Source organism: Medicago sativa, chromosome 5 (assembly GCF_051527215.1).
Source record: "Medicago sativa cultivar Bolivia chromosome 5, Bolivia_mono, whole genome shotgun sequence".
Taxonomy (NCBI): Eukaryota; Viridiplantae; Streptophyta; class Magnoliopsida; order Fabales; family Fabaceae; genus Medicago; species Medicago sativa.
Window position 1 is genome coordinate 64067473 of NC_140753.1, and position 13211 is coordinate 64080683.

At 30.7% G+C, this 13211-nt stretch overlaps 1 long non-coding RNA gene across 1 annotated transcript; it reads right to left on the reverse strand.

Annotated features, from left to right (window-relative positions):
* Positions 1–3908: 3908 nt before the first annotated feature.
* Positions 3909–7645, reverse strand: LOC146923975 (uncharacterized). The gene is made up of 7 exons (XR_015010947.1): positions 7120–7645; positions 6658–6696; positions 6463–6551; positions 4745–4821; positions 4483–4599; positions 4248–4326; positions 3909–4135 (listed from the first exon to the last, which is right to left on the reverse strand). It is a non-coding gene; the product is annotated as an uncharacterized LOC146923975 (long non-coding RNA).
* Between the last annotated feature and the right edge of the window lie 5566 nt (positions 7646–13211).

The following is a 13211-nucleotide window of genomic DNA, read 5'->3' on the forward strand; positions in this document are numbered from 1 at the left end:
TTGAGGTGAGGTGGTAGAATATAATAGTCATTGTTGTCTTTAATAATAATTATTTAGTTTACCACAAAGAATATAGTTGGTCTATACTTTTGATATACATCTATATATAGTGTTACTTACTGGTATGGGAGACCTGGTCTGCATTTCTACCATTTTCAAGGTACATACATAACCTCTAGCTTGAGCTATCACTAATGAATAGCCTTCCATCACCATAAACTCCCACTTTATCATATGAATTTTCTAGTATTCACTCATTTGAAAGTCCAAATGCAGAAAAATATTATCTACCATTTGAAAGTCCAAAACCTTATTGTGAAATTTTGAAGGAGAAGAAAGGAGTTCGTGGTTGTGTAGCCTCCTCTTTACCGAATATGCAAATGATGGTTTATGTTTGTCCGCAGATAATCAAAGTCATTTTCACATCTTCAAAACATTTAAACCTCAAACAACAAAATCATTTATAGTTTTATGGCTAAACATTTTCGTTTGCACAACAATCAAACCGAACCAAAAGGGTTAGAAATATTACAGAACACTATCTCTAATATTGTTCATTTTCATTTTAGTTTGAATCGAGATAACTATATTCTACTACTATAGTAGATATTGACATTGTATTACTATAAGAATCGGGTCTCCAATTTCACAGGAACGACCCTGACTTTCATCCATCTCTCAGTATATAGTCAATAGAGAAATGCTATCAACACTCTCTTTTGGACACTCTCTCTAACACTCACTTTTTTATTGGATAAAATCAATGTATGTCCCACCACTTTATGTGGGTTCCATTTCCAAAGTGTATGACCCACATTGATTTAACCCAATGAAAGAGTGAGTGTTAGAGATAGTGTCCAATTAAAAGAGAGTGTTGCTAGCACTCCTCATAGTCAATACTCCCTCCGTCTCTAATTATAGTCGTTTAAGGTTTGTGCACGGTTATTAAGGAAATGATTAGTTGGGTTGATTTTGATAGTAAAATTAGTGTCATTTACTAAAACATCCTTATTAATTGTATGAAGTAGTTAAATTGGATGAAATTCATAAATAAGGGTATATTAATGGAAAAAAATAATAAATGTTGCATTGATATTCTAAAGTGACAATTATTTTGAGAAAAAGAAAAAATGGTAAAGTGACAATTATTGTGAGACGGAGGGAGTAATAACATTACTCCATATCATTATTGTATATAAATAAATGAATATTTTATAAATTCAATATCAGAGCAAATTGACAGCATATTAACTACATGTAGTCAGGTAAAATATTTGTGATTTTGACTAAAACATTACTCAACTGTAATGCTAATATACAAAATGAAATTATCATACTATCTATAAGTAACAATTAATAGCAAACTAGACTGAGACCTGCGCATCGCTCGGGGTTACGTATTGCTAATTTAAGTATTGTTAGATTAAATTGATTTGGGTATAGTTTTGTATAAAATTCTAATTGATTTGGGTATAGTTTTGTGAAGCACGAATAATAAGTAGTAAGAATTTATTTGACAAGAAATTCATGTCTTAATTATGGGATGTAATAAAAGACATTGAATCTAACTTGTAATGGTGAAATACATGTAAATTTTTTAGAGTAAACATGTTGTGGAAGAAAACTGGTTCATAAAGTCTAAGTTTATTTGCGGAAGAAAACAAACTTAGATGCATGCCACATGTGTACTTGACTAACAACAAAGTGAAAGATTTTAATCTTGACTTATTCTAACTAAAACTACCATGACATCATTCAAATACATGTTCTCAACATGTTGGTATATTCACAAAAATTGACGGAATTCATAGCAAAGGTTATGCATAACATAAGTCAACTTAAAAAAGCTCCATATAATTTAAGCAAACTGTAATTTAGCAACACGTCTAAATTATACTAGTTTGTTACTCAGGTCATCCCTTTATTCCTAATTGAAAGTCTCCTTCTTTCACGAATGTTTGTGTGTCTGTTTGATTTGGTATAAGTTTCTATAGTAAGAGGAGAGTTAAAATAAGAGAATTATATAGATACAATTAAGTGATAGATCTAATAATAATTATTTAGTATATTTTAAAATATTTTTGTCCTCTCCCATATATGGTTCTATTTTGTCATTGATGACAAATTAAATTAAATTTCACTGTCACACCTAAGAAGGTAATTTTGAAAGAGATATACACGGTCTTGAAATATGTGGATGGTAATCTAGATACCTTTCCTCCAATTGATGTTGATCCAATATAGTAGACAACTTAAACCTTGTAATTTTTTTCCTCAATAAATTGGACCACTTAGTCTACCATCTTATAGAATATAAATAGAATAAAGACCAATTGAGTCTCACAATTTTTTTACGGACCAATTCTTTTTTTTTTTTTACAAAAAAATAATTTCAAATTTGTTCTTGACATTTCCATATCGAAGATAAATATAATTAGTCTCTCTAGTATAATGAGTTAAAGATAATTTAGTGACCATTTGTTAGACAATAGCACTTTTGGCTTTTATTGTAACTCATATCATTTAAAATTATATATAAAATTGCATTTGAACGTTTTACAAAGCTAGTTGAATTACCAATTCTTGAGAATATGCACTTTTGGCTTTTACTATTTCAGAAAAAATACTGACGTGTGAAGTGGCAGAAAGTACTATGTGAAAGTGAGAAAATCTTGTGTGGTCTTGGTCCACACAAGTTGTATTTGGTCACACAAAAAGAAAAAAGAGAAGAGAGAGAAGAGAGAAGAGAGAGAAAATGGAGAAGAGAGAAGAGAAGAGAGAGAAAGTAAAAACTTGTGTGTGTGACCAAAACCAAAATTCTTGGTCCTGGTCCACACAAGTATTTATATGTGAAAGTAGTATAGTGGTTGGTGAAATAACATATTCTAATGTACCTTGAAAATTTCTTGGTGGATTTTGAAGTCTTATTGCTTGTAATGGTGTCAGGGGGACCAAATGATGATAGTATTATTATATTGTAGTATCCAAAAGTTTGGGCATAGGGACCACGCCAAGGACTTACAATTGCTAAAAATGCTATCTACGTGAATATAAATGCATGCATGCATATATAGTAACGTACGTGGTGTAAGAATCTTTTGCATATAAATGGATAAATAAACAATTTTATTTTTTATAGCTGGGTCAGACTCCATCAACACTATTAAAGCTCATTGTGACCAACCCCATGCTCAAGCTCTAGTTTGAAAACTCTTATTTGAAATCATTAAGAAAAGCATTATAAGAAAAAATTATTTGAAATCAGGAAGTATAAATGATCATCAATACAAGGGTTGTTTAGGGATTTTGGGTTAAAGTAAATGAAAATAATTCCTAAGATTTTACGTTGCTCCTAGTATGGTAAAAGATTAATCAGTACTGTAAGAATTGAAAGTGGACGTGTATCAAAATAAACAATTAGAAATAGTTAGAAACTCTAAAGAATATAATATTTTTCTGAAGCAAATGCAAGTATGACACGAGTAAAATATTCATAACCTTTTGAAATGATACCAAAGAATTTAACATTCAAAGAACAACAATTCACTACTACAAAATACCCCCTTTAATAGCGTTCATTTTTGCGTTTAATAGCGCTTGTGAAGCGCTAAGAAAGCCCCCGCTATTAAAGGCCAGAACCTCTACAATAGCGCTTATAAAACGCTATTAAATAGCAATGTTTCAATAGCGCTTTCTGAAAGCGCTAATATAACCTTATTTTTGTGCTATTTTTAAACAGATGTTTCTTAGCGTTTTTTAGAAAGCGCTATCTTAACTGTCCCCCCTTTATTAGCACTTTAAGAAAAGCGCTAATAAAGGCATGCTATTAATTTTTTTTTTAAATCCTGCATTCGAATATTCAATATTGCAGCAAATTAGCAAATCAGTCAAACATCTCACTGCATCCATTGATAAAAAATAAACACTAGTAATATGTTCATCGAAAAGTTGGTTACAAAATAAATCTCATATATTAATCAATCCTAGAAAAGGAAATCTAATTTATAACACTAAAAAAATTGTAAGGTCATTGCACATATAGCAAAAGTAGTCACAACCAACAAAAAACACCCAACAAAGATATTCATGACAAGCGATCCAACGTCTGTTAAAGCTACCTCCAACAAATGATTTCCTGTGTCATATGGAAGGAAATTTTAATTATGTATTGTTCGTTTTCCAACACAGAACCCACATGCCCATAATTTTATCTCTCTACCTTAATAAAAACGACAGAGTGAACTAACCTGCTTCACGAGAGATGAGGATAGTCAACGCAAATGCTCAGTGAAGAATCCACAGAAAAAATCAGAAGCACAAGATATTCTACAAGCACAAGTAAACCAACAAAAAAACAAAAACAAGAACTCAGTTTAGATTTATCAAAGTTAAGGATAAATAAAAAACCCAGTAAGTTGTGCTTAACTTTTCTTTATAATACGCAAAGGAACTACAAATAATGTTCACAGAGGACTAATTTACCTTTTTCAAGTTTTCATTGAGTGACAAGTTGAACCTACAATCCTTTTGAAATTTTGATTTTGCGGACAGTTGTGCTTTTGCTGCAGATTGCGGAACAAACATGATGCCGATACAATTCTGTAGAAAGGTGTCAAACTAAGTATATACTGTCCAACTCAACATCAACATATATATATATATATATTAACACTTAAATTATTTAAAGAATGTAAATGCCAACTAGGATGAGGTTCACTTGGCGGCTTTCGACACACTACACAACCTTCGTCAAACTTCTTCGCGTGCATGTTTGGCTAGGAAGTAAAATTACAAAGTTTGAGGAATCAAGCTATTTGTTCTCTGCACACAAAAAATAACACATCAAAAAAGTAGGCTCCTGATGATATGGTATGCTAGTTGTGCAAAGGCACTTGCACTTGTTCTCTATCTTTGTATAATGCAGAATTACAACCATTGGTGGAATATCAATAATTGGGATTGTGATAAAACAAGTACATGAAAGCCAAATTGTCTTATTTGATTTTTATAATCAAATGCTATGATTCTGCATTATACCCTCCAAAATGCAGCTCTCATTATGGCTAAAACAAGAACTAAATTATACTGCTTTTTATATCCTTAGATTGTAAAGAAAAAAAATTAAAAGGGATATATTTGATTGATAGTTAGGAATATCTTAATGTATTTTTTGAGAGAAGGGAATATCTTAATGTATAAAACTAGGAAATGTACAAGACTGAATAAAAGACATATAGAAACTTTCTAATTGGATTAGTGATTCTTTATTATTTATTCATACCTACTTGTCATTAACTTCACCAATATTTTATAGCCATAAGCAAATCATAAACAAGATGCCATATAAGAATATATGACAACAAGATAACCAAACAAGCAACTATGACTTACCTACAATAAGGTCCACACGAATATTTCTTTACATACAAAATAAGAAAGCAACAACTAGAGTGAAAAAATTAACAAGTGTTTTTCTTTGATAATAAGGTCCACGTCTCATTCTACGCATAAATGACACTAATAAACAAGAAGTGTATCCAAATGAAGTTGCATCATGATTCAATATTACAAGAAGTACACAACAATACTCCTTAACACAATTCTCATCAATATACAATGGAAAAAGGATAATATCCCGTAATAGAAACATAAATGACTCAAATGAATTCTTATAAACATGAGAGAAAGATCAAAGACATCACTCAAGTTTATATACCTTCACATAGTGCTTATATACCTTCACATAGTTATATACCTTACTTAAATTACACATAGTACAAAGTAAAAACAAGTTCAACATAATAATGACATAGACATCCAACGATATTAGCCACTGAATTCAAATTTATCCAAGAAAATCTCCAAGAATTATTGAAGTGGTTAGCCAAAAGTATTATAGGAGTAACACTAGACCCACACAACTTTGCACAGGGGCCACTACTGACATTGTATAAAAAATTAGACCTTTTAGATTAAGAAAATTACAAGTGCATCTATGGAAAACTAAGTAAATTAACAATAAAAAAATGCAATTTAGTGTATATAAAAATTTACTTAACAAACACACACGGGTACTCAAAAATTCATGTCATATTCTTGAACTCTAGAAATAAATAATATGAGACACAACACACCAAAACAAAATACAATTTACTATACATGTCGCCTACCTATTAAACCCATTAATCTCTTCATCAATAGTACCACTAACACTTTCAAAGATAATTTACTTTACATGATTGAAATATTTTGCATACACCCTGCTACAATTACAAAAAAACTACAAATCATAGTAAGAGGACTTCAATATTTGAATACACCCTTTATCAAATAACAACTACACCTTTTACCAAATAACAACTACGCATACAAAAAACACAATCTTTGAACACTAATTTACAATCTAAAATTCAACTAAGTAGTAAAAAATTGACAGAACAAAAAATACATCAGAAAACTTACCAGAACCTGAACCTTAGGTTTCTCTTGAACTTGCGGCGCCTTAGTATCAGTGGGAATTGAACGAAACTGATGGGATTTAAGTGTGTTATCTACACATTTCATAAAGTGTGTTGTTATGTATTACAATTACCATTTGCAAAAATCATATTAAATTATTAGTAGCTTGTCACTTTATAAAAAGGGTTAGGAACTTACAAGGTCAACACAAAACAACAGTAGCTTTCAACGAGTCATCTGTTAAAAAAAAAATCAGAAACAATACAAAGATAAATGGAATGAAGCAAAATTAAACAAAAAATTGATTTCCGAGTTTCAATTGATTTCTTACTTCCAACTAATCTTAGGGACAAAGGGTTTCAATCGATTTTTGGGATATAAAAGGATTTCATCTATTGTTGAAAAGTAAATATATTTGTCCAATTGCTGAAAATCATCACCAGTGAACAAACTCAAGACAAAACAAAATCATTATACCTCAAAATCTAAGCATCATAACACATTCAATGCTCAAAATCTAAGCAAAAGGATCACCAAATCGAGTGAACAGTGAAAATCCAAATCAAAATATATTGAGAAGAAACAAAAAGGTTCAGCAAATCAAAATCTAATGAGAGAAGAAACAAAAAGTAAAGTGAATGAACAGTAAAGGAACAGTACCGTTGAATCAGAAGACATAATTGAGAGAAGAAACGGCGATTGAGAAGAAGATGACGAGATTGAGAGGTTCCTGAAGAAGTTCAGTGCTGGAGGAGAAGCAGGGCGGTGATGGAGGAGAAGCAGGAAGCAGTTTGTGTAAAGCAGGTCAGTGATGGAGAAGATGGAGAAGAGCGTTTTGCGCACGATAGAGAAAAACACTTCTCTTCTGTGGGACCCGGTTAAGCCTTTGTGTGACAAAATGAAAAAAAATCAATTTTTTTTTTATTTTCATAAACCCAAACAATAGCGTTTGTGTAAAAGCGCTAACTATACCCCCCCCCCCCCTCCAACAATAGCGTTTCCTGAAAAGCGCTATTAGTGGGAACCAAAATAATAGCGTTTATAGAAAAGCGCTATCTAACCCAATTTTTAACATGCTTTTCTTAGCGCTTTCTGGAAAGTGCTATAACAGGTCTACGAGTTGCATTTTTAATAGCATTTATCTAGAACCGCTATTAAAATTGTGCTATTAAAAGCTAAAATTGTGGTAGTGATTATATGTTTCCAAAAATAAGTTCACTCAAATGTAAAGCGCATTGGCCCTTGACACTTTTTGGACACTCAATGGAATATGTATCATGCTTTACTCATATCATGCACCATTAATAATTGCACTCTGGACTCAATGGAATAGGTCCATATATGGTTAATACTTTTCTTTTTAAGGATATATGGTTAATACTTAATATAGTTGACAATAACATGGCACAAATGTTAATTAACCTTCTTCCAAAACTCACTATACAATAATTGGTTATTGGTGCATTTGTATAGAAACCAAATATTTGAATAAGAAATTATAGAACATATGGATGTATAGCCTCCATATGTTCTCAAAATGAAAAATCTGGCTCAAAAGGTTTTGGGGCTCAACAAACACATCAAAATATATATCAAAGGTAGCCAGCCATACAATGAGAGTGATGAGAATATAAATAAGTTCTTCACATACAAGTTATTCTTATTTTGGGTTTCTTTGCGCATCAAGATATATAAATAAAGTATGGTCTCATAAGCTTTTCTGAATCTCACATGCATGTTCATTTAAGAAGTTAATGTTAGAATTTCTTCTAATATTTTGTGGGCTACAATCAATTGTTGGTTTTGGTTTTAATAAAAACGGACTGATGGTGTGATCCATTTGATGATGCTTAGGCCCTAATAAAAGTGATCAATAAATATTGGGCTTTTGGACACTTAATCTGATTTGTGTAGAAACATAGTGTAGGCCCAAACACTAGGCCCATGATGGGTGATGCCTAGGGTTGCACGGTTATAAATAGAGAGGCTAGGTCCCCTTTGCCATCACTCTGACTATTCTGCTCATTAGTGGTTTGCCCCATTGAAAACCCTAAGTTTGGAGCATGTGAAAGGCGAAGGAAGACTTTGTCTCAAATCTCGGCGAATCCGGTAATCATTGTTTACAAGTAAGTGTGTTCTAATTTCATATAATAATTCGATCTTTCGATTAAATTGTTTACAAGTGGTATCAGAGCCTAATATTATATGATTTAGAACCCTAATTTTAAATTTGATCTTTCCGTCATGATATATAATTTGGGGTTTTCAAAGTTAATTTTTCTTTCCAACGTGAAGTTGGTTAAATTTCCTCAATTTTGTGTGAACTCAACGATTGCCGGTGTCTGGGATTTTGGTTTCAATTCCGGATTATTATTCTTCCTTCCATTGACAACCTTCTTAGTGTGTGCGATTTCTTTAGTTTTGTTTATTTTGATTGAAAGCATTTGTTTATAATATAATCCCACAATACTTTAACGATTTTGATGAATTTGGTTCAAGCGTTCCATAGTTATTGGCACTCCAGTATTCAACCACTATTCAAATTCATAAGCCTGCATGAGTAATATAACTATGTCCTCTCGTTTAAAAACCACCATTTAATTTGGAGTTATTCATGTGTTGGTTTCATCAAAATTTATCAATGATACTTGAAATCGCTGTTAGTTGCTAAAATTAAGGACCGGCGACGTACGTGAACTAATTTCAGTTTTTTGTTTGATTCATGGTATTAATATTTTATTACTACTATGAATAAGTGCCGAAATTATTCTTTCCTTATATGTTTCGATCCAAACAACAATCTCCTCTTATGTGCATTCATGTGATGCAAGTATCGTTTATGGGTTTTATAACAACCATGATCAAGTTGGTTCGTTCATGTTGGTATTGTTTGGACTTTTCCGGTTTATATAAGTGGACATGTTTTGTTTTAACATTGTTGTTGGATCAGCATGGCTTCTTTATTTTCTTGAAGTATTTGGCAACTTTGATGTATCTCTCATGCTTTGAATGTTTCTGTTTTAAATTAGAAAGAATTTATATTTATATTTTGGCATGAGTTGATTGAATTGATATGTTAAAAAAAAAAATGCTTCTCATCATGCAATTGAATTCAAGTTCCTAAATTGGATATGGATATCGATTAATTTTGAGTAATATGTTTCTAAAGATTTAGAATTAAATATTTTCACTTTGGCTCATTTTTGTTAAAATCGTTGTCATATCTTGGAATTTGATATTCTTTTCACCTTGGTATTTTTTGGGCTGATATATTTTTATATATGGTCTGTACTTCATGATGAATTTGCATATTTGTTTAAAAAGTTCAACTTTGCTTTCAAGAATTTGTTCTTGTTTTGAGCATTCAGTTTGAAGCTTTGAATTGAAAGATTTGGTTTTTCATGTTCAAAATGAATTATTGAAATTGTTTCAATTTTCAAAATTATGTGACTCATACTAAAATAAAATATTTCCTATTGTTGTATGTGCTCGGTCTTTGAATATCTGGCAAACAATTTTCATTGAAATTACTTGAACAAGAGTTTTGATTGTTTTCTTCATTTTGATAAATTTTATTAATCTATATGAAAGATAGTTTGAGTTTAAAAATTGTTTCCTCAATTATTATTATTTTTATGTGTCAAAGATGTATTAATACATGTGAAATTGGTAAATTGATCCATTTTTGTGTGGCTCATTCTTCTGTTAAGTTTATGGATAGTTTCCTTTATATATGACTATAGTTTCTATTCTATTATTTGACTGGATTTGAGATTTGGTTTATGCATAGATTGAAGTTGCTTTAAAAATATGTTTATCATGATTGAATTACAATTGCATGTGTGGATCCAGAGACAATTTTGAGTAGTCATGTTCAAATTAAGATCATGTATTTTTGTGCTACTCCTTTTGATGTTGTTTTTGTCACTAAAAATTGATTTTATATTTGTTTCTGTTGCCATAAGGTTTGCAGTTTTTGAAACAAATTTCACATATTGTGATTCATTGTGCATGTGCATCTAATGTGGATAAATATTGGCATGATTATTATATGAATATTCCATCATGCATAATTTTATTTTATCTCAAATCCGGAAGGGAACACCATGATTAATATTTTATGGATCAAATTTTGCATTTTTAAAAGGATTTGATTTGATTTTGGTGGATTGATTTGTTTTGAAAATTGAGTAATTTGATTGAGATTAATTTCCAATATTGATTTCATATTTTTATTTATAAAATATTCTTTTTTATATGTGAGACATATATTTCTAAGGATGTGAGTCTAAATTATTATTTGTGAAAATCTCTTTTATAGAAGTGAATTATTCTATCAAATTGTTGTAATTGTGAAATTACTTTAGACTCAATTTTGTTGATCATATCACCAAATATTAAGTATACGAATTTATAATTATTGTATAAATTGTGTGTTGCCTTGTTATTTTTATGCTCAATTGTGGAATGTCATAAAAGATAGTTTTTGAGCAATTCTGAAGGCAATCGAAAACTATTATCCTTGTATTTTATTGATGTATTATTAGAGTCTTTCTTTTGCTTTATTGGTTGTTATTGAATTATGAACCAATTGAGATGACAATATGCCAAGTTTTGCGGAATTTTTCTTAAGTCATCGAAGCTTAATGACTCTACATACAAGGAGAATTCATTACACCTTTTGAGGTTAGTCATGGTTTAGTTAATTTAAATTCTTTTTTATTGAATTTGATTACACTTTGATTACACTTGTTCCCTTATTATATAAGGGATGTGGATATCTTATTGGTGTAATATTAATTGACATGACCATTAGTTGAATATTTGTTTAAATATTTTCAAAGGTTTTGGATTGGTAATCCAACTATCACTCTCTATCAAGTGGGAGAATCTTACATGTCAATTATCTATAAATGAGAAACAAATATCTTTTGTTGATGAATACTCTTTTGTTTATTATGGAGACTTACATTGAGGATATTATAGTCTTTTATTAAATATTTTTTGTGACTCTTTTTTCTTTTATCCTCAATTGTGGTGAAATTCAAGTCTCATATATTTCCGCTGCGTAGATAATTGATTTAAAGCATTACTTGTTAATGAGATTATGAGTTTAGCGGTAATAGTACTCTTACAAAAGATAGCACATAATTATATGTTGATTTTCTTTTATGTGCTTTTAACGTACTATTCTACCGCATCGTATCAAACAAAATTACGATGAATGCAAATTGAAACGATATTGACCAGTTTAGATGCATTTAAATGATGCATAATTTTTCTGTGTCATATTTTGACAAGAGTAATTGATTCCTATGCAAAAAGAATTTCTTGCGTTGATATAGGTCGTTACCACCAAAGTGGGACCGCCTCTATTGATTGATTGATGAAATTTCCTTTTGTAGTTTGAGGAATGTTTTTAATTGTAACATGTAGTTTCCTGCCCAAAAGTGTTTATTGCATTTTACAATTAAAAATTTATTTGGGATAAGTTATTGGAGAATGTTTTGAACTAAGGAATTTGCCTGCCCAAAGGTGACAAATTTCTGAATTCAATACATGCTCATTGATTAACTTACCTGAGGTTTTGACTAGGGTTATAACCTTAGTTTGTACATTCTGCCCAAAGGTGATTGTACAAATATATTGGCCTCATTGTGATAGCTTGTTTATTTCGAGCTATATCTTGTCAAATAATATATTTTGATGCATTCATGTTTTGTCTCATATATTTCCTCAAAGGATAATTGTTATGCTTTTATTATGCATGCTCATTGATTAACTTATATAAGATGGAGTTATTGGAGTATATGTTGAACCAAAGAATTTGTCTGCCCAAAGGTGACAATTTCCCAAGTTCAATGTATCCTCATTGATTAACTCATTTGAGGTTTTGGCTTGGGTTTCGACCTTAGTTTGTGCATTCTGCCCAAAGGTGATTGTACAATTATATTGGCCTCGTTATAATAGCTTGTTTATTTTAAGCTATATCTTGTATTATGACATATTTTAATTCATTCATTTTTTTTTCCTTATCAATGAATGGTTGTTTTGCTTCCATCGAGATCTTAAACGAGTCAAACCGTAAGAAATGGAAGTAAGATTTGGAGTTATCTCTAGGAGAACATGTCTGAACTGAATTAACCTTTTGGTAAGTGGGAGATGACTCACAAGTTAAAGTATCTGACCATAATGGTCTCCATGTGTCTAATGAAAAGTTATTGGATGTAACAATGTTGTAATTTAGGAGTAACTGTGAAGTCAGTGGGAGATGTCAACTTAATTTCAGATTAATATGATCTAGGAGTAATTGTGGAGTCAGTGGGTGATGTCACCATAATTTAACATTCTAGTTTTTTAACTTGTTTTCTAGTTTTTAACTTGTTTTGAAAAATATCTTTCACGTAACCTTCATTTAGGATGAATCCTATTTGTGTTTTCTTGTTGGAGCAACTTTGTTTTAGTTTTACTCTTGGAGGTAGAAAACTAAGTTTGAGATTAAACTCACATTGCTTCATCCTTTACTTTATGACATAAGCACTTGGATCATATTTATTGGGGAAAGGGCTGAGAAATTAATCAAAGTAAATATTCTACCTTTCTTAAAGTTTGATGATCCAGGTACTTGTGTGGATTGCATTAGAAGCAAATTTACTAAAACCAAAGGTTACACATAGCATTTTTGAACCCTTTGAAATTGTCGAAAATGAAATTAGTGGCTCCCAACTCCTATAATTTATGGTAATGAATCA